This window comes from Ostrea edulis, chromosome 6 (genome assembly GCF_947568905.1).
Source record: "Ostrea edulis chromosome 6, xbOstEdul1.1, whole genome shotgun sequence".
Classification (NCBI taxonomy): domain Eukaryota; kingdom Metazoa; phylum Mollusca; class Bivalvia; order Ostreida; family Ostreidae; genus Ostrea; species Ostrea edulis.
In genome coordinates this window covers 24,337,718-24,361,032 of record NC_079169.1, presented here as the reverse complement: position 1 = coordinate 24,361,032, position 23,315 = coordinate 24,337,718, and the positions used below count along the sequence as shown (strand labels likewise).

The following is a 23,315-nucleotide window of genomic DNA, read 5'->3' as shown; positions in this document are numbered from 1 at the left end:
ACCTTTCATAAGAAATCGATATAATTGATCACAAAGATTCAACTTGTTGAATAAAGTCTCTTAATGTCATTTTTGAACGATCACTTGGTACACTCAAAAATTCCATTTTAACAGATTTTAACATAAAAGTTCCCCAAAAACGCGGAACTTCTGTACATGTATGTGGAAAATTTGTGAAAGGGTTTCTTGGTTCCGGGTCATCTTAGAACAATGCTTTGTGTTTTATGGAATATTAATTAATATTCATTCAGAAACAGCAATGTACAACCAACTTTATCTTCACAAAACAGCAATTTATCATTACATTTGTGCAGACTGTATGTACAGTGTTGTCTACACTATGTGTTTTCTTTGCCGTATTCTAAATCCGAAATGCTGGCGGTAGTCGGCCATGAACTTGAGCACTTCTCGAGTCTCGATGTAAACGGATACCAAATAATAATGTAAACACAAGTGGTCACAACGATAGCGGGCCTCAGTACTTAAACAGAAGAGCAGACGTTTTACATTCACAATATCTTATAAAGAATTTCTTCTTTAATACACTATACTTGGATTTTCACTTGCGGTTACCAGCTAATTCATCCTCTGAAATAATTTTCTTCTGTTTTCACTTTGGTAGGAACGGACTTTTCAGAGGTCTTCACAATCTAAATCTAGAACATTGACAAGTAATAAGTGAACTATTGTCATGTCAGATTTTAACGAAAGCCCAGATGGCTCATTCGAGATTTGAAATTCAAAATACGAGATTCGAAATTCAATATACGAGATTCGAATTTCGAAATTCAAAATCCAAATTAACCAATCAAAATGTAGATCACAATAGATTAAAGGTTAGAGGGTACATATTGTATATGTATATAAACTTAGAATATGACAGATAGCTTATTATCCTAATATGTTTACCAAACATCGAAACATTTCTTGGAAAACTATAAAAGTAATGCTGTATACTTAGCATGCAGACAGGCCCGTAGAAAGCGGGAAGGGAGGGGGCAGAAAACTTGTTCCAACTTCTGCACTGTATGTGATAACCAGGTCAAATACTGACGAATACACCTCATAATATGCCTAAATTGAAATCGTATTTGAAGCATATTAACCGATGATACCCCTCCAACAATTGATCCTAGTTTGATTTTTTTTCTTCAGTTAAGTACTTATCAATAGGTTAAATACTAGTATATAATCCTTCTGCTAGAGCTTCAGAGGCGACACTTTTATTATGTTTTCATGTAGGCCTATTTTTTTCTTTTAATTTCATTACGTTTTATTTTCATCTTAATTCATTTTATTTTATTTATCTATTTTCATTAGGAGATCTACAAGGAACGTAGCCCTGGACGTTGACGGAGGCTGTGGGTGTATGGGGCACGAAAAATCTATATATAAACAATTGAGGAAATTCGAACTATGAATAAATATTTCTCTCCGATCTATACTGTATCTTTCTACATTTTTTTAAGTTCCATGAAGTGTGTCATTGCAACAGAATACTAATCTATACACGTTTTAAAAATTATCTTATCCCACTGATTCATGAATATTATACCACAGGAACCGGTGATTTTGTGTTTAACATAATAATAGTAGGGGTCTATACTATACCACCCCCTAATTTTTATTAGGGGTGATATAGTGTATAACCCTACTGTTATTATTACAGACAAAATTACAGTTTCCTGCGATGATACATACATGAACATAGAACATGTACATTATATTTTTTTTATATTTTATTTATTCATTCACCAATCAAGGACCCTCAGGGGGCATGTACATGTTAACAGGCAATTAATTATAACAATGAAAATAAATAACAATCATTTAGAAGTACTACCGGTAATACTGACAGAGTTCACACTTCTGCACTGCACATATCTATAATTATATATGAAATACTGATTACAGACAAGATTTATTTAAAAATTAACAACATGATAAATAACATAACCCAATTGCTTCACACATCAGTTTCTGGGATAGCAGATAATGATCTAGTGTTGTGTGAATACAAATAAAATTGCAATTGTAATCAAATCGGTATAATTATATTTCAGTAAGAACAGTATGCAAGTATAAAACACATGTACATGTAGGATCCAGTTGTTCTGAATGTTTTATGCTAATGCAGGGAGATAATAGAATAATTATATAAATGAAAACAATTTTTACGAAATGTTAAAGAAGGCGTGAATTGTTTACTTGATTGCAGGGGCACCAAGGGATAGTGCCTGTTAACAGTCTGGTAGTAAATCTATTGTACCAGACTGTTAGTCTTGTACTCCCAGCAACCAAGACAGCTTACAAGTGTAAAGCAAAGACATGTACTTGTAGTATCACATTTCACTGTTCAAAATCATGTTACTGAATACAGCATGCAAGTATATTACATATGTACATGCAGGATCCAGTTCTGAATGTTTTATGTCTAAAGCAGGAAGGTTAGAATACTTATATAAAAGAGAATAATAGCATTATATGAGAGAATAAAAACACAATATGTTGACCTGATTACAGGGAGCACCAAGGGACAGTCTGGTAATAAATTTATTCTATACCAGACTGTTGATCTTGTACTCCCAGTAAACAAGACAGCTTACAAGTGTAAAGTAAAGGAAATGTGTATAAAGCAAAGACATGTACTTGCAGTATCACATTACCCTGTTCAAAATCATCTTACTGAATACAGCATGCAAGTATACTACATATGTTCACATTATGAATCAATGAAATACCAGTAAGCTATGTTATTTTAAAACGTGGATGAATTAGTGTTCTGTGGTAATGACGCACGTAGATAAGCTTCCCGAAACATAAAAAAATATAAAAAGAGACAACATAGATCGGAGAGAAATATTTATTCATGGTTCGAATTTCCTGCAGGCGCCTATAAAAGATGAACGGGTGGGGAAGAAATTTGCACCGGCACCTGAAGTATCGATACTCAACACCCACCCATTCCCTTTTCTGATTTTTCCCCCGACGATAATTCTTCCAAAATATGTGGATCCCTTGTCAATTCCCATCCCTATTTCGATTTCTATAATCGTTTCACGCTTTTTGTAAGCTTTAGAAATTGGCCTTCTAACGGTATAATAGTATATACATTTATCATACCAGTAGAAGGTCAATCTCTAAAGCTTACAAAAAGCGTAAAACGATTATAGAAATTGGGATGGGATAGACAAGGAATCCACACATCTCGGAGATAGTATCGCAACAACAACAAACAAACAAAAAATCAGAATGGAGGGGGGGGGGGGGGTAGTAGTGTCGATACTTCAGGTTCCTGTGGACATTTGGTCAAACACTAAAATGGATGGTTTGCTCCCAGTTACTATTCACACATACCCTTTTTTGAAATTGCTGGCCGGTTACTGGTCTGGTTAAACACACGATAATCAATATACCGGCAATGCTTGAGTTCAGCACCCCACCCACCCCCCGAATAAGCTACATGAGTTCAGTTATAAGCATGTTTGTTGAACATCCCTTTAATGTATATCAGCAATGTCTTTCATGCCCCATAAGTCTAAAATAAGCCCTTTTTATAAATACTGGATAATAAGGGTATTCATTAAAAAGACTTATTTTGAGTTATTTTGGACTTTAGGAGTATGCAAGACATTGTGACATGCATTAGAGAGATTTCCAACAAAAATAAACTCGTGTAGGTTATTCGGGTGGGTGGGTAGGGGGAGGGTCCTAAACCAATGCACCTGTGTCATTGCTAACTCAAATATATATGTAGTTATTTTCATTGAAAATCAATTTTATGAATATGATCATTCAGGCAGAAAAAAAATGATATGCGGGTAAACCGATAGATCAATCTAAAATCAGAATCCATTGTCACAGGTGTCACTTAATCAGTTAATATTCTTCAAATAACCTTCAATTCTATTTTTAGATAATTCAATGTGTACTATTTGAGGTGCATTCGTCATTATTCGACCTGGTTCCACCCCCACCCCCTTTCCGCTTTCTATGAACCTGACTCTCTACAGGCCTATTTGCATACAATGACATGATTTATAATGTCAAAATATTTCTATCAATCCAAGGTAACATTTTCATTGTCATTGTACTTAATTGTTACTCTGATGAGTCAGTTGGCTCAAAGAAATAAAAAAAATCTGAATCTGAGCTGTTTGTTTCCATTAAATTGTAACAGAAAGCGTCATGTTAAGGTGTAAAAACTTGTTGTCTATTTAATTTGAAAAAAGTTCTATAGATAAATACAGAAAAAAAATGCTAGGAAATATAAGATTATTGTAAAAGATATACATAAAAATGCCATCGAATTATTATTTTTTTCTTGAAAATCGGAATGATTTTGGAAAATTCAAATTTTTTAAAAGGGGGGTAATTCAAAGCTTATTACCTCCCTTGTATACTTAAAAAAGTGGCCATGAAATTTATACACATTGTAAAGAACATCCCGATGGTGCTTCAAGAAATAAGGAAAAAAATATTTATTGATTAGTTATTTTTGGCCAAATCGTCCCACAAAGGTGGTGCTTAAAAATTATAATGACAAATAAGTGGGGGGGGGGTTGGTTTTTTGTTTTGTTTTTTGTTTGTTTGTTTGGTTGCTTGGTGTGGGGTTTTTTTGGGGTTTTTTTGGGGGGGGGTTGTTTTGGTTTTTTTTATTTGTTTTTTATTTGTTCGGTAAAAATATTAGAATAAATCCAGCGATTACTATATCGATAATTATTTGATTTGTTGGAAATTCAAAACAGAGTAGTTCTCTTATACCAGTAGAACGTTCTCTAAGCTCACAAAAAGCGTGTTACGGTTAAATATAAATCGAAATAGGGATGGGATAGACAAGAAATCCACACATTTTGGAGAAATTATCGCTGCTAAAAAAAATCAGAGAAGGGGGAGGGTGTTGGTAGCAGTGTCGATACTTCAGGTGCCTATGCAAATATTTTCCCCACCCGTTCCATCCTTTATAGGCGTCTGTGTGTAAACAATGGAGGAAATTGGAACCATAAATAATATTTCTCTCCGATCTATGTTGTTTCTATTTATATATATATTCTTTATGTTTTAGTTAAGTTTATTTATAAGAAGCTTGATTTAAAGTCTTAAAATAAATGTTTCTTTGTTTGGTAAACATATTAGAAGAATAAACTTTCTGTCATATTCTAAGTTTATATTCATGTATCCTCTAACTTTTAATCTATTGTGACCTACACGATGATGTCACGTTTGATTCACTTTTGCCTTACGTCAACAGACAATTAGGTCCACATCATATTCGTACAAAACTTTACTCTATTCCATTGAGAGTTTTACACACGTTATTTGAAGAAGTTATGGCTAGTCTATACTTGGATTTTTCAACACCTGAATATAGACTGAACTCTATGATTATGGATGTTGCCTACCACAGGCTCTATAAACCAGCACGGACCATGGATGATATTCCTTCCAAATCATGCCGCCAGTTCCTTAAACTCAAATTTACAAACAAAGCAATAGATGCCGTCAACATAAGCAACATTCTTCGTCATAAAAGGGTTCAGTCGTGTATTCCAAATTATTTCAAGTTTCAGTCTACACCCTGTATTTCCTATAAATATACTTCTACTATTGCATCCAAACTTTTTAATTATAAACAACCTTTGCAGTGCTTAGATATAGACCATCTTATACGTAATCCACCAACATGTTCTTGTTCTTCATCTTCTTTCAACTATAGTCCAGCTGGACATGTCATTACTGGTGATGTTGAAATAGTTGAAAATGAGGACCTCAAATCACTTATTCTTAAAGGTCCTAAATACAGAGAACCTCGGTCTTTTAATTGGCGACAGAACTTCATCTCTATTATGAGTTTTGTCGAAGATTATGCCAGACGATGGGCTAAATATGAAAAAGAAGAACTTGATACATTGTCAGAATGGGTTAAAAGCATAAGAGGGATATTAAAATCCCGCATTAGATACATGAAAACAAAAGTACGTACCATATATCCTTCTGTGGTTAGTAAACCAGAAGTGATAAAAGAATTAGATAGGTTATATGAGGAATATGTTTTGGTTCCAGCTGACAAAGCTAGTAACAACATTGTCTTTGTTTGTAAGGCTTATTATTACAACTGTATTTTAAACGAACTTGGCATTAATTCCACTTTTGGTAATCATACTTAAACTCCAACTGCCCTTTCAAAAGATGAAAATCTTCAAAACCATGCTTCAGTTTTAGACACATTTAATATTCCAGTCAATGGGTCGAATGAATATGAGTTACCGCACTTGTACTGGATTCCTAAACTACATAAAAACCCTTACAAACATAGATACATTGCTGGATCCAGTAAGTGCTCTACCAAGCCCCTATTTTTGCTCCTCACGAAAATGTTAACAGCTGTGAAGGAGAAACTTCAAACTTACTGTGCGACTACATATGCCAGAAGTGGTGTTAATCAAATGTGGATTCTAAAAAATTCTAAAGAACTTTTAGTAAACTTGAAATCGCAGAATTTTTCCCAAATCAATAACATTAAAACCTATGACTTTTCAACACTATACACGACCATTCCTCACGATAAATTAAAGACTAGACTTTTTGACATCATAGACAGTTGCTTCTTCAACAAACACGGAAAACGGAAATATTCATATCTAGTGATCAGTCATTCAAAAACTTACTTTGTTAAACACCACTCTGATTCCACGTACAAGTACTCTGAAGTTGAAATAAAAAATATGCTAGAGTTTCTCATTGACAATATCTTCGTGGTCTTTGGTGATCAGGTCTTCCAACAGTCTGTTGGAATTCCAATGGGCATGAATTGTGCTCCTTTGATAGCTGACCTGTTTTTATATTCATATGAAGCAGAATTTATTCAAAAACTTCTGCGTGAGAAGAAAAAATCTCTCGCTGTGGCCTTGAATTAGACTTTTAGATATATCGATGACGTTTTGTCTATTAACAATGATAGCTTTCATTCATATCGATTTGATATATCCCTGTGAACTCGAAATAAAGGACACCACAGAGTCGTCCACTTCTGCTTCATACTTAGATATTGTATTGAAAGTAGACATTAACGGCAAACTGACAACTCAACTGTATGACAAACGGGATGATTTCAGCTTCTTCATCGTCAACTTCCCATATTTATGTAGCAATATTCCATTATCACCTCCATATGGTGTTTATATCTCTCAACTGATTCGATATGCAAGAGCTTGTTATGCGTATAGTCAATTTTTAAATCGAGGTAAGCTACTGACAAACAAGTTGATGGTACAGGGATTTCAACAGTCTCGATTGAATTCAGCATTTCGCAAATTCTATGGTCGTTATAACGATCTACTTCGTCAGTACAACCTCGCATTGGGTCAAATGCTGTCTGACGTGTTTCATACCGATTGTAAAGCCGTTCTTGGCACACTGATTTTGACTGCGGATAACTCCGTTTACCTGATCATGATATAGGGCTCACGGCGGGTGTGACCGGTCAACAGGGGATGCTTACTCCTCCTGGGCACCTGGTCCCACCTCTGGTGTGTCCAGGGGTCCGTGTTTGCCCAATTATCTATTTTGTATTGCTTATAGGAGTTATGAGATTGATCACTGTTCGTTATCTTCACCTTGCATTTTCATTGGTTAATTTGGATTTTGAATTTCGAAATTCGAACCTCGTATTTTGAATTTCGAATCTCGAATGAGCCTTCTGGGCTTTCGTAGATTTTGAATGTAGTTCGTTCAACAATAATAACTTTCATTTATATGTCGATTCGATATATCTCTGTGAGCTGGAAATAAAAGACACCAGAGAGACGTAAACTTCTGCTTTATACTTACATATTTTATTGAAAGTAGACTAACGGTAAACTGACAACTCAACTGTATGACAAACGGGATGATTTCAGTTTCTCCATCATCAACTTCCCATATATATGTAGCAATATTCCATTATCACCTGCATATGATGTTTATATCTCTCAACTGATTCGATACGTAAGAGCTTGCTCTGCGTATAGTCAGTTTTTAAATCGAGGCAAGTTACTGACAAACAAGTTGATGGTACAGGGATTTCAACAGTCTCGATTGAATTCAGCATTTCGCAAATTCTATGGTCGTTATATCGATCTAGTTCGTCAATACAACCTATCATTGGGTCAAATTCTGTCTGACGTGTTTCATACTGTTACGATATTTTGTTATATATTTAAACTGTTGCATCAGCTGTTTTGTTTTTGTGTATCTGTGACGTCACTTGGAAAGCTTCGTGTGTGATCGGATGACGGGACGGGTGGAGGGCGTGATCGTCTGCAAGGAGTAGTGTTGTGGCTGGAGAAGAAGATGGCAGTAATCTCGGTAAAATGGAAGCACTTCGTAATCCGCCGGTCCGTGGAAGTGCCTGGCCCGATCATCTAGCTAGGATCGCGCATCTGATCTGTAATCCGTATAAACGTGTGTGCGAGGATTCCTGAACTGATTCACGGAGACGCTGATCATTATAAACAAGTTGAGTAGAACTTTAGATCTGTGTTGTGTACTTCTGTATCATTGTATGTTTATATATTTGTGACTAATTATGTAGAATTAAAATTTGTAAAAGTTTCAAATCGTTTTCACTGGTGTTGTTGTAAGTGTGTCAATTGAACTCGCTATAAATAGATTTGTGTATTCGGCGCACGTTGCAAATTGGGGGCTCGTCCGGGATAATCGAACTTTTAGCACTTTGTAGGTAATTTTCAATAGCGATATCTCGTATATTTTGATCACAAGAAATCATATGATTGGGAAGTTGATTTAATTCTGGACACACCAGTTAAGATGGTTTTTAACTTGGATACTTTTCTGGAAACGCCGCAAGCGCGGGTACTTGAAACCTTGAAAAAAGATGAACTGTTTGAGTTTGTGACAAAGTTTGGGTAAAATGTGAAACGTAGTGCACGGAAATTAGAAATCAGAAATGCTGTTGTACAATATTTGGTTGAACAGGAAATTTTGGATGAAAGAGCAATGTCATTGGTTGTAGATTTTCAACATGTTGAAATAGAAAAAAGAAATTTTGAGTATGAATTAGAATTAAAGAAACTAGAAATTGAACAGGAGAGAGAAAGACGTGAATTTGAAAGAGAGAAAAATGCGCATGATCGAGAACATGAGTTACAACTTAAACAATTGCAATTTGAGACTCAAAAGTTGAAATATGATGTAGAGGCTGAAGTTAGGGCTAGATCAAAATCTGACTTTGATGTGACAAAGAACATAAGACTGGTTCCTAATTTTCAAGAGAAAGATGTGGACAAGTATTTCATACATTTTGAGAAAATTGCAGAGAATTTAAAATGACCAAAAGAATTGTGGCCACTTTTATTACAGAGTGCATTTGTCGGCAAAGCTAGAGAAGTCTATGGAGCATTGTCACTTTATCAAAGTACAAATTATGATGTAATTAAGAAAAATGTCTTAAAGGCATATGAACTTGTGCCTGAAGCCTATAGACAGAAATTTAGGGATTTCAAGAAATTAAATGAACAAACTCATGTTGAATTTGCAAGGGAAAAGCAAAATATGTTTGATAGATGGTGTATTTCTAAAAATGTTGGTTCAGACTTTGAAAGGTTGAAACAAATTATTTTGGTGGAAGAATTCAAAAACTGCCTTCATCCTGAAATTAGAACATACTTAGATGAACAGAAAGTTGAAAATCTAGAACAAGCTGCGACTGCAGCAGATGACTATGCACTTACTCATAGAGTGTCTTTTGTAAATCCCATTAATCAACAGAAAATGACCAACTCTGATGGTTCTCGAGGAGGGTCAGACACTACACAAGAAACTCGTTCTAAGTTACATGTAGGCTACTCAGAGATGAAAGGTAATGATTTCAAGAATACTGAAACATTCAAGCATATTCCAACATGTAATTATTGTAAAAAGAAGGGTCACATTAAGTCAGAATGTTGGACATTACAGAAGAAAAGGCCTGTTAATACTGACACCCAGCCTAGCCCTAGTGCCCTTACATCTGTGACAGGTAAGTTTGCCTGTAGTAGGTTTGAAGATGCTAAGCAGTGCTTCTCAGTCTTTGTTATTAGAGGTGCTGCCACTGTCTGAGAAGACACATACTGGTTCTGATGTGTTGATTCAGGGTGTAGAGTTAGAGATTGTTAAAGTTCCTCTTCATGAGATACACTTGAAGTCAGATTTAGTCTCTGGACATGTAGTGGCAGGGGTCAGACCTACTTTACCAGTTAAGGGGGTTTCTCTTTTGTTAGGAAATGATTTAGCGGGAGGTAAGGTTGTACCTGACCCGATTATTTGTGAAAAACCTAGTCTTATTTTGGATGAAGAGAATAAAGAATTGTTTCCTTCTTGTGCATTGACAAGGGCTATGGCTGAGAAACTTGGGCATGCTGAACAGACAGTAAGTCAGAAGTTAGATATAGGAGATGACTCTTCTTTAGGTCTCAATGAGACATTTTTGTCAGATCTGTTAAAAGCAGAAAGTTATTCTTCTGAGAACCAACAGTCTCAGTCTGAACACGACGTGTTTGGTTTACAGGAAATGTTAGACAACACTCCTATTACTAGAGATAAGTTGTAATCCGAACAAGAGTCGGATGTTGAATTACAAGGTCTTAATGAACAGTTTTTGTCTCCTGAGGAGACAGATAAGATCTCTGTTTGTTATTATAAAAATCAGGGTGTTCTCATGAGAAAATGGCGTCCCCCAGACGCTTTAGTAGAAGATGAGTGGCATATTCACCATCAGATTGTAGTACCTAGGGCATACCGTAAAACAGTCATAGGTCTCGCCCATGACACACCAATGTCGGGTCACTTGGGTGTCAAGAAAACCTACCATAAAGTATTGGCTCACTTCTTCTGGTCAAAGATGAGAAGGGATATAGTGGACTACTGTAAGTCTTGCCATGTGTGCCAAGTCGTAGGGAAACCTAATCAAAAAATCCCTCACGCTCCTTTGAAGCCTATCCCTGCTTTTGATGAGCCGTTTGCCAAGGTCATTATATATAGACTGTGTAGGTCCTTTACCCAAAACCAAGACAGGTAATCAGTACCTGTTCACAATTATGTGTGCATCAACACGCTTTCCAGAAGCAATTCCTCTTCGCAATATTAAAGCAAAAACAATTGCCAATGCCTTGACTAAGTTCTTCACAAATTTTGGTTTACCCCAATCAGTGCAGTCTGATCAAGGTTCCAACTTTACTTCAAAGGTCTTTAAACAAATCATGCAGGAGTTAGGGGTTAGGCATCATACATCTAGTGCTTATCATCCAGAGTCACAGGGGGCCCTGGAGAGGTTTCATCAAACTTTGAAAAATATGATGTGAACCTATTGTTTGTCAAATGAAAAAGAATGGGATCAGGGAATCCCCTTTTATTTGCTGTAAGGAATGCAAAGCAGGAATCGCTTGGTTTTAGTCCTTTTGAACTTGTTTATGGTCACACTGTTCGAGGACCATTGAAGTTGCTTAAAGTCAAATGGTTGGGTGAAGAAAGTCAGCTCAATCTATTAGACTATGTCGCAAAATTCAAAGAGAGACTATCCCAAACCTGGGAATTAACAAGAGAAAACCTTAAGGCTAGTCAAGAAAAAATGAAAACGTGGTATGACAAACGTACCAAGACCAGAACATTTAATCCAGGAGACAAGGTCCTTGTTTTGCTACCTATTCCAGGTCAGCCATTGCGTGCCAAATACTTTGGCCCATTTGAAGTTGAGCAAAAGGTCAATGAATTGAATTACCTTATCAAAACTCCTGGTCGGCGCAAGAGTAAACAGCTCTGCCATATTAACATGATAAAACAATATCATGACAGAAATGACGCAAATCATCCCAAAGTAGAATCAGTCGCCACAACTGGAACTGAGGTCACTACACCAAATCAAGACCAACATATGTCTACTCCAAGATTGAAAAACTCGGACATTTTGTCTGACATAGAGTGTAAACTTGGTCATTTGGACGATAAAGAGAAAGAAGAGCTCATGTCTCTTATACAGGAATTTTCATATTTATTCCCAGATGTTCCTACTAAAACGACTCTTGTATACCATGATGTAGATGTTGGAGATGTATCTCCCATAAAACAACATCCCTATAAAATGAACCCCTTGAAACAAGAACACTGTCGTGCAGAACTGGCATATATGATGGAACATGATATTATTGAGCATAGTAATAGCCCTTGGAGCTCTCCTTGTCTTCTTGTTCCAAAACCAGATGGTTCATTTCGGTTTTGTACAGACTTTCGTAGGGTCAATACAATTACTAAAACAGACTCGTATCCCATTCCAAGGATTGAAGACTGCATCGATAAGATAGGATGTGCAAAGTATGTGAGTAAGTTTGACCTTCTCAAAGGGTATTGGCAGGTTCCCCTAACAGAGAGAGCAAAAGAAATTTCTGGTTTTGTCACTTCAGATGGTTTTTACCAATATAAGGTGATGCCATTTGGGATGAAGAATGCACCTGCAACCTTTCAAAGGATGATCAATCATTTGTTGTCTAAATTAGATCACTGTGAAGCTTATATTGATGATGTGATAATGCATAGCAATACTTTTGAAGAACATTTGTCACATATTAGGGCCTTGTTTGTGAAATTATCAGATGCAAACTTGACTGTTAGTCTTGTTAAAAGTGAATTTTGTCATGCAGTTGTCGAGTATTTGGGCCATATTGTTGGTAATGGCCATGTGAAGCCTGTCCTAGCTAAGGTTGATGAGATTACAAATTTCCCTGTACCACAATGTAAGAGAGAACTCATGAGATTCCTGGGAATGGCTGGATACTATAGGAAGTTCTGTCCAAACTTCTCAACCATTGCGAATCCATTGACATGTCTTTTAAAAAAGAATAGTCAGTTTAAATGGAATGAAACATGCCGACAGGCTTTTGAACAAATAAAAGCCATTCTCATGGTTTCTCCAGTTCTCTCATCTCCCAATTTTGATAAAGAATTTGTGATGCAAATTGATGCAAGTGATGTAGGATGTGGTGCTGTGTTATTACAGGAAGATGAAAATTTTGTTTGCCATCCTGTTGCTTATTTTTCTAAAAAGTTCTCAAAATGTCAAAGAAACTACTCTACCATAGAAAAAGAGTGTTTGTCTATGTTATTGGCACTGCAACATTTTGATGTCTATTTATATTCATCTGCACATCCAGTTGTTGTATTTACTGACCATAATCCTCTTACCTTTGTACACAAAATGAGAAACAAGAATCAGAGATTAATGAGGTGGAGTTTAGAGTTGCAAGAACATAACATTGTCATTAGGCATATCAAAGGTAGAGAAAATATCATTGCAGATGCATTGTCGAGAGTACCTGTAGAGTGATATGTTATGAATTCTTATCTGATTTTGTTGAATTTTATGTGAATTAATGGTATTGTGCATTGGTTATTGTGTAAAAGTTTTCATATACACTCAAACTTTTCTTTAAGGGAGGAGGTGTTACGATATTTTGTTATATATTTAAACTGTTGCATCAGCTGTTTTGTTTTTGTGTATCTGTGACGTCACTTGGAAAGCTTCGTGTGTGATCGGATGACGGGACGGGTGGAGGGCGTGATCGTCTGCAAGTAGTGTTGTGGCTGGAGAAGAAGATGGCAGTAATCTCGGTAAAATGGAAGCACTTCGTAATCCGCCGGTCCGTGGAAGTGCCTGGCCCAATCATCTAGCTAGGATCGCGCATTTGATCTGTAATCCGTATAAACGTGTGTGCGAGGATTCCTGAACTGATTCACGGAGACACTGATCATTATAAACAAGTTGAGTAGAACTTTAGATCTGTGTTGTGTACTTCTGTATCATTGTATGTTTATATATTTGTGATTAATTATGTAGAATTAAAATTTGTAAAAGTTTCAAATCGTTTTCACTGGTGTTGTTGTAAGTGTGTCAATTGAACTCGCTATAAATAGATTTGTGTATTCGGCGCACGTTACAATACCGATTGTTAGACCGTTCTTGGCACACTGATTTTAACTGCGGATAACTCCGTTTACCTGATCATGATATAGGGCTCACGGTGGGTGTGACCGGTCGACAGGGGATGATTACTCCTCCTAGGAACCTGATCCCACCTCTGGTGTGTCCAGAGGTCCGTGTTTGCACAACTATCTATTTTGTATTACTTATAGGAGTTTTGAGATTGATCACTATTCGATATCTTCTCTGAGGGCAGAAATTGTCCTCCTATCCCGCTTTCTGAATTTTAACTTACAGATCGGGTGTAAAGGTATCCAGATTTGTGACAGCTTCCATCAACAGCGGTTCCACCTTCATTCCATCTTTGATAGCCAAGGGTTTTCGGTCCACCCCGCTTCCCATATATGAAGATGCCATCCTCCCGGCTGCTATCGTGACGGATCGTTTCCTTAGAATCTGTAGGATACACAAACCCAATATCTGTGGAACTGCCACGAAGTCTCGTTATCATTTCTGTCTTGTTTGCGGCCGTGACGTCATGGCCTACATTATTACTGTACGGGACATACACTGTAATTATCCCACTAAAACCGCCGATATATCTACCAGGGTAAAAGGGAAAACATGTCTGATCACAGACAGTATGGTGGACACAAAATTCCTGTTAGAATTTGTTATTTTTCTGTTCTCCTCTCGCATTATGGTGGACTTGGTGCTGATTGTTTTATACTTTTTCTTACAATGTAGGCTGAGCAACCTGTCACCAACAAACTTGTAGAAAGTCTCTAAAACTGAAATCCAAGACAAAGAAAGTCCCCACAACAGAAGTAGGGTTTCCAGACAAGTACGGAAGAGGACCCTCGACGGACTCCGATGAGGCCCAGAACTACAACGTCAAACATGTTCTCTTTTGTGTTTTGGAAAAACTTATCTTTAAAATCTAAGACAGCAACTGTAAAGAAGAAATCCACTGGATCAGACAAGAAATTAATGAAGGAACTGAAGCAGGCATTGAAAACTCGTTCATCAGCAGACTCAAAAGTCACCAAATCCCGAAGGAAGATTCACGCTTTCAAGAACAAATTTCTGGTGACCAACCTCTTTATTTTACCATACTCCACTGTTGTTATTCTCCGTCACACTGACCCATATTTCTACACGTGTCTGACTTTCGGTGGTAAAGCGGTGTATAATGTAGTCCTTTGGTCGGTAAACTCAGTAGTGAATCCCATTGTGCATTGCGTCATCAATAAACGTTTCAGAAAACGCAACAGAGACGTGCTTGAACAGTCATTAATCTGCTTTGTACGTGATTATTGATAAAGAAACCTCAGCAAACACGCTCTCCAATCGTTTTAATATGATGTGTACATAATGATTGAGTTTTAAAATATATATTTACAACTGCATGTAGACATTGTTATGTTTTATTTTAGGTATTCGTTTATTTTTGCTGTTTGATGATACATTCACTGATTTTGACTGCGGATAACTCCGTTTACCTGATCAGGATATAGGGCTCACGGCGGGTGTGACCGGTCAACAGGGGATGCTTACTCCTCCTAGGCACCTGATCCCACCTCTGGTGTGTCCAGGGGTCCGTGTTTGCCCAACTATCTATTTTGTATTGCTTGTAGGAGTTATGAGATTGATCACTGTTCGTTATCTTCACCTTGCATTCAATAGAACAAACAAAATTCAAAATCTGACATGACAATACCTAAGCTTATCACACGATAATGTTCTAAATTGTGATGTCTAGATAGTCCTTCAGAAATTAGTACGGAAGAAAAATTATTTCTGAGAATTACTTAGCTGGTAACGGTAAGTGAAAATCCAAGTAAAGTGTATAAAATTCGTCATTAGATATGTAAACAGTATGCTGTTCTGTGTAAGTATTGAGATCCGATATCGTCGTGACCACTTGTGTTTACATTCTAATTCAGTTTCCGGAAACACAGCTTAGATGGTAGATTCCCAAACATGTCTCATTGTTATATGATAGTACTATATCTAATGTATGTTGTAAAAGCATTAATAGATTTCAAGCTGTATGCGGGAATTTTTATCTATCATTCAAATTTGGCTCTAAATTAACTTTTTCAGAATGTATCAAACAATCCTCTTTTCCAGACAGAATGAAAACATAACATAAATATTCAAACCTTTAACTAAATAATAAAAATGCTATATATTATCATTTTATAATGATTAAATAAGAAGTCAAACAGCTTAATCCAGCATAGTTGAATAAAAAATGTCATTTTTCATGTAAAAATTGACTCTTTAGTGACCCAAATGGCATGCACGTGTTACCATGGCAACGGAGTTGCATAGTAACCAACTTATGATGGTTTTACATTACTTGTGCCAGATTAAGTCGATGTGCCAAATTTGAAAAAACAAATCGGTGACAGTGCGTGCCGGACCCCTTATATAAATGTTTAAGTGGTTACAGATAATGGCTCTTAAAGATAACCCAATCAAACACTACTGGTGCATGAATCACATGCACTGTTCATTATCTTCACTTTTTCATGCATTCGGAACTTAAATAATCGAGTTAATAGTGTTAGGTGTAACAAGGAGTAATCACAGGGGCATCTTATCCGCTCTGTATCACACATATGATTATAAATGCATTTATATATGTGTGATAGAGAACAGAGCGGATAAGATGCCCTTGTGGAGTTATCGGGCGATTCGTTCCAGACGACAAAATGTATTAAAGAATTATTTGAAAACATTCAGTTAATAAATCACTGCTATGCGTTTCTTTTCTTTCTTTCTTTCTTTTTTTTTCGTTTTAGTATATTTAACAATCAAAGTATCAGAACTCTGGGTAGCTGGCAGTAGACATGGCTCGGCGACAGAAATACTTCACAGAGAAACTATTAAAACTGGTTCTGACAACGGATTACTTACCTAATCATAACCCCACATACTGGGTGGGGAATTTATTTCCCTATCTTACCGGAATCTCAGGACGCAACCAGGTTAGAAGTATAGGATCAAAGATGGTATTGTTAACGGAATCAACGTGCTGAGTAATGATATCAGTAACCATTCCGCCATCATGACATTCTGGGGGAAACTGAGGAGAGGACATGATCATCACAACCACTAGCATTCACTCGTACAATCCACCCATGCTACACTTGTGGAGAAATGGGGCACTGGTTGTCAGAATGATCTCAGAAAGGAAAGAAAAACATTCCTGTCAGCTGGGATGATTCTCCGGTACCTTTAGAGTCCGATGATCCAAGCAAATGGAGGCACCCTGAACTCCAAAGAAAAAGAGAGTTATCAAGAAAAATATGTGGAACGTTGTGAAATTGAATCAGACGGAAACTGTGTGTTACGTACGAAACATTTACTGTTTCAAAATTGTATGATTTCCGAGACAGCGAATGATTCACTCCACTTCCGAACGGGAGGTCAAATCAGTGCATTGATTGATTGATCTGTATATTGTTTAACGTCACATTCGAGAATATTTTACTCTCATGGAAACGTCACCATTGCCGGTGAAAAGCTGCATAATATTGGCCTATGCTCGGCGCTTTTGGCCATTGAGGAGGGGGGGGGTCTTTATCGTGCCACGGAGTCTCGGTTTTTGCAGTCTGATCCGAAGGACCGCCCCATTTAGTTGTCTCTTACGACAAACAAATGGGTACTAAGGACCTATTCTAAATCGGATCCCACGGGATTCAAATGGCCTCCCTATCTGAAGTGTGTGAATCATTCGCTGTCTCGGATATTGTAAAAGATAATCCTCTTTTTATGTTTTCATATTTCATAAACATTTAACTGTTAAAATTTTAGAACATACAATTTTGAAACAGCAAATGTGTGCACCCCGAATGGCCTTTGATCTGGCCATAGAGATGATGTAATGCTTTTTAAAAATAATAACGTCAAACATGAAAACTATTCTTAAAGTGACTTGAAATGGGGCGATCCTTTGGATGAGACTGCAAAAATGGTGGCCCCGTGTCACAGTAGGTGCGGTACGATAAATATCCTTCCCTGCTCAAAGGCCGTTAGTGCCGAGCATGGGCCTTGTAGCCCTTCACCAGCACTCAGGTGACGTCTCCATAGTGAAAGATTCTCGAGCGAGACATTAAACAATATACAACCAACCAATCATCTTATAGTGTGAAAGTAATCATCACACTTAGTTTAAGAGAGAAAAGCTAGTGTTGCAGGGTTGTTGTTATATTTTTTTTTCATGTGTATACTTACTCGTTCTACGTTCGTTGGATCGGCATGCGCACAAAACCTACATGGACACGATTTGAGCTGAAAGTTTTCAAATTTTATTTTTACATTTGTAATGCTTATAATGCTTAACTAAAGTATTTTTAAGTATAATTCTATGTTATAAAAATAAGGCTCGTGCAATGTGTTTTTGTTTACATAGGTTCAATATACTAGTAAAGGTTTATTTAAAGCAGATTTGTCAATTTACAAGTTAATTTTGAACACAATCAAATAGTTTCTGTTGTTTGCATGGCACATTTCATTTGTTTAAGACATGCAATTTTGTTTTAAGCAATGTACATGTATATGTAAACAAAAACACGGCACGGGCCTTGTTTACATAACAAAGAATTGTGAGTGATGCATCTCCAAAACTGATATTCAAATTTTGGTTGACCATTAGAATACTTTATCTAAATGTGGCAGAGTGATTTCTTATCTAATATGCATTCATATAATTATGCATTGTTATTTCATTTTATTTCAATTTAATGTCAATGTTATGTGTCTTGAATTATATAATTCTTCAATGGATCTGCAATTCAATATCTGGTCAAGCATAATGCTTAGAGAGTTCTTTGGTATAGAGTGCCTGAGGTGCCTAATTATGTCTTGGCCAAGTTGCCCATAAGTCTTTTAATTTCATTGGTGTTTTAGTTTTGTGTCTTGCGTTTTTATTGGTTTTGAGATTTTTTTCCCTCCAAAAGTTCTGTCAGTTCATTCTTGCATGTCTGAAATTTGAAGTGACCAGTCCATAGATCAGTATATTAGTTTTGACTTTACATAGACCTGATAGTCCTACCTGAGACTGACTTTTCCTCTAAATTGGTATGTTACTAAATTGATTACTAATGATAATATACTTTTAATATATATCTAAATGGTAAATCCTATAAGAAGTAGGTACGGTTTCTACAGTCATTTGGCTCAAAATATATTTCACTTGGAGCTCAAACCCTGGCATTCAAATAAGGAATGGATAAGCAAACCAAAAATCCGCTCAGTTTGATCTGCAAAATGATTTGTGTCATATGATGAGAGGTAGAAGTTGGCATAAAATTGCAAAAATGCCATTTTCAATGAAAATATCCAAATTCAGGTGGTTTTCCTTTCAGAAAACATACAATGCATGCGTCGAGCAAATTCATATTCAAGTATGTTTTTCATCTTAAAATAATACACAATAAATATCATTTTCATTTTGCTCGAAAAATGCGCACATCTTTTCCCGAGTAATAATCTGTATGACATTTGACAGTTTTCAGGCTTATTTTGAAAAAAAAAGGCGGGAAATGTCTTATTCATAATGCCATAATGCTATCCATTTAGGAATATCATTCTGATTTTGTTGACATAGTATACCTAGCATATATTTTACTTTCTGATTAAGGTTAATTCCAGACACATTTTATAGAGAGAAAATTTTTGGGCCTTTTTATGTATACAATCGTATTTTGTTCTTTGCATTAAGATTAATTTCCTATGCATTTCAGCCTGAGTAAAAGTATATAGTGATCGAGAGAGAATCATTTATTTTAACTATAAAGTGTAAATACATGTAGTTCAATTGTCTCACTATGATGTATCTTAATTAATGGCCATATTTTTATGATAATTGCATTAGCAGCAAGTTGTAAGTTATTTGATTAACTTGCAGGTTTGAACTTTATATGGTGACATTTATTTATCACATTGGCAGTTCACCATTGTATATATTGGCCTATTCCCATAGAATGGTATGTTTGAGTATTTTGAGTTACTGACTTAAATATTTCTCATAGAATGATAGTGTATATTTTATATCAAAGTAATAACTGTAATGTTTATATTATGATAAGCATAAATGTACAGTAAAGATTTTATCCATAGGCAAGAGTAAATATTGGGAGATGCATTTGTGTATTTAATGTTACATGTATAGCACTTTGTGTAAGACAAAGTTATATCCCTTGAAGTATGTAAATATTGCTACCATTAATTGTATATCAATTAGTCCTGTAAAAGTAATATTGTATTTTATGATTTATACATATGTTTGATTATTGTTATACAATTGTTACAGGGTTTTTCAGACAACTTTATAAACAACCTTAAATACAAATGTATATACTTTGCTGAATAAACGCCTCGTTCCGAACCTCAACAGGAGTTGGTCATCATTACCATTCGCAATCAACACCCTGTTACATAAATATTGTAAACAATAAAAATGGAAAAATAAAATTTGAAAATTTTCTGCTCAAATGGTGTCCATGCTCCTTTGTTGTTGTTGTTGACACATCGAAAGCATCTTCCCATACAGGAAGGGGATAACCCGCTGTGTAGTGCACATGGGAGAAGGCTAAGTTTTTGAACTTGTGCCTAATCCTTCTGGTGTTTTAATGTTGATAAAATAAAATATGTTCAATTAAAATCTTTCTTATTACATGACTTCACTCAAATCCAGGTGTTTGACACTAAACATTTTGCAGGGCTGTGACTGAATTCCTCTGAAATCGGAGGAAAACTGGTCAAAAATGGAGGAAAACACCTCACCTTACCTTGAAAAATATCATTTTCTGTCACTTTAGATCAAACCCAGAGTGTTTCATTTTTCAAAATTGAGCCAATCAGAGGATTTTCTCTGAAAGAAAAATCACACCCCTATTTTGTGAGAAATTATCACTTTCGAAAGCTTCCGGCACAGGCAAGTTTCACATTTTCTCTATGTCGACCGTACTCTCAATACAACAATTCAGCATCAGGCATCCTGCTCTTCAACATTTTGTTCCACGTTTTGAAGCATATGATAAATGCGTTTTTGTGTAATTGTTTGTTATTTTGTTTGCTTACTTCAAGAATTGGAAATAAATTCAGTTTCTTGTATTCTTTTGATTACTAAATGGCATGTGATGTGGTCTATAAAACTGTAAGCCTGGATGATGCATCTTTACAAACTTTGTGGGGACATCTATCGTTGTGGTTGTGATAAGTGCATTGACAAACAAACTCTCCATCAACATCAGAACTACTCCACATCCACAAAATCAGGAGTCTGGTTACCTCGAATCACCAATGTGTGATCCAGCCAAAATTAGGACACAATCAGGCCATTTTTCTAAAATCATCAACATGTGATCATGCAGCCAATCAGCTATCTCAATCAAATATGAAAAAAAAATCATTATAACACTACATGTAACTGACTTTCGAGGCCATGTACTCCAAACTATAGAGCATTATCTTAAACTTGTGTCTTCTCTTTCTTTTTCTCCATCACTGTACAGCTGAACACTTTGATTCCAAAAGATTGAGCAAAACTACAGATTCAAGAAATATGTTTATAAAATAATAAATACAATCCATTTCATATCATAATGAAATTCTTTTCGCTTGGTACATTTATCAACAAAGCACAAAGTGAACACAATTTTTTTCTTTACCTTGAATCTTACTCTAACAACAATTAATTTCACAATTATTCACTGCTTCACATCTGTTTCTCTTCCAATCTTTTATGCAGCTGGTATACAGATAAATTCTGTTCTGACATCAAAGCCTAAGTATACCTAATCAATCTAATCTCATTATTTCTTTTTCCCTTTCTTGCCCTTTCCCCCTGTCAGGGCCTCTGGATCCTGACCCTGAGCTACAGCCAGCTGTCTCTTCAGATCCAATAAAATGGCCACCTCAGAATCAATTTGAGATTTTTCTGCTTTCTGGGATTTCAGATCCCGCACCAATAATCCCTGAAAACAGTATTACATATGACAGACACCTGTTATTGTCAATTATGACCACAGTGTATTGTTACAAACTATAAATCTAATGCACAGCCCAATAAACAAATCTCCAAACATTAATAACAAAATAATTAACTGTCCTTGTTGGACATATAATTAAGCCATTCCCAGCTAAAAGGGGCCCTTAATTAACTTGTGTATGAACTATAGAGAATAATCCCTCACATTATCAGAGCAATACTGATAGTTGTTATTAATAAGATATTAGTCAATCAAAGATAACGGTCCACTAAATGGTGATTGGTAGTCTTTTTCACAATGCATGTATGCAAAACAAATAATGTCACATTTTTACATTTTGAAACATTGTTGGATAAGATAAGCTTTTTTGCAAGGAACAACTCAATTATAAGTTGGCTGAAATCCTGCAATATCAACAAAAAAACAGGAGGACAATGAACCACATTGCTCACCTGAGTCACCTTGGCCCATATCTAAAAGATTTTCCCTATATATTTGCATGTAAAATTTTATACTATTTTATTTATTTATTTAAGAATTTACTAACTTTAGTTGAAGATTCATATTCCATGTAAGGTGAAGATAACGAACAGTGATCAATCTCATAACTCCTACAAGCAATACAAAATAGATAGTTGGGAAAACACTGACCCCTGGACACACCAGAGGTGGGATCAGGTGCCTAGGAGGAGTAAGCATCCCCTGTTGACCGGTCACACCCGCCGTGAGCCCCATATCCTGATCAGGTAAACGGAGTTATCCGCAGTCAAAATCAGTGTGCCAAGAACGGCTTAACAATCGGTATGAAACACGTCAGACAGCATTTGACCCAATGCGAGGTTGTATTGACGAACTAGATCGTTATAACGACCATATAATTTGCGAAATGCTGACTTCAATCGAGACTGTTGAAATCCCTGTACCATCAACTTGTTTGTCAGTAGCTTGTGTATCTCTGAGATCGTCGGTTGGTTGTATATTACGTCCCGCTTGAGACTTTTTCAATCAACTATTGCTGGCGAAGGACTGCAAAAATTTAGGCCTCTGCTCGGCGTTTGCGGCCTTTGATCGGGAGGGATCTTAATCATGCTAAACCTGCTGTGATATGGAGCCTTGGTTTTTGCAGTCTTATGCGAAGGACCGCCCCATCTTACGACAAGCAAGGGGTACTGAGGACCTACATGTATTCTAACCCGGACTCTAACGGGATACTCTAAGATGGGAATGAATAGAAACCTGAAGAGCATTAAACATTTTTGTACATATAAGAAAAAGTTTATTTCAGCAGTTGTAAAGTGGAATTATTACCAAAATTGTTGATACAAAACACCTATATGGTGAACATATTTTGTAATAATCAA

General features: G+C 36.1%; 1 pseudogene; it reads left to right on the top strand.

The window, feature by feature from the left end:
- Positions 1-13,564: 13,564 nt before the first annotated feature.
- Positions 13,565-15,268, top strand: LOC130047223 (uncharacterized; annotated as a pseudogene).
- The last annotated feature ends 8,047 nt before the right edge of the window (positions 15,269-23,315 follow it).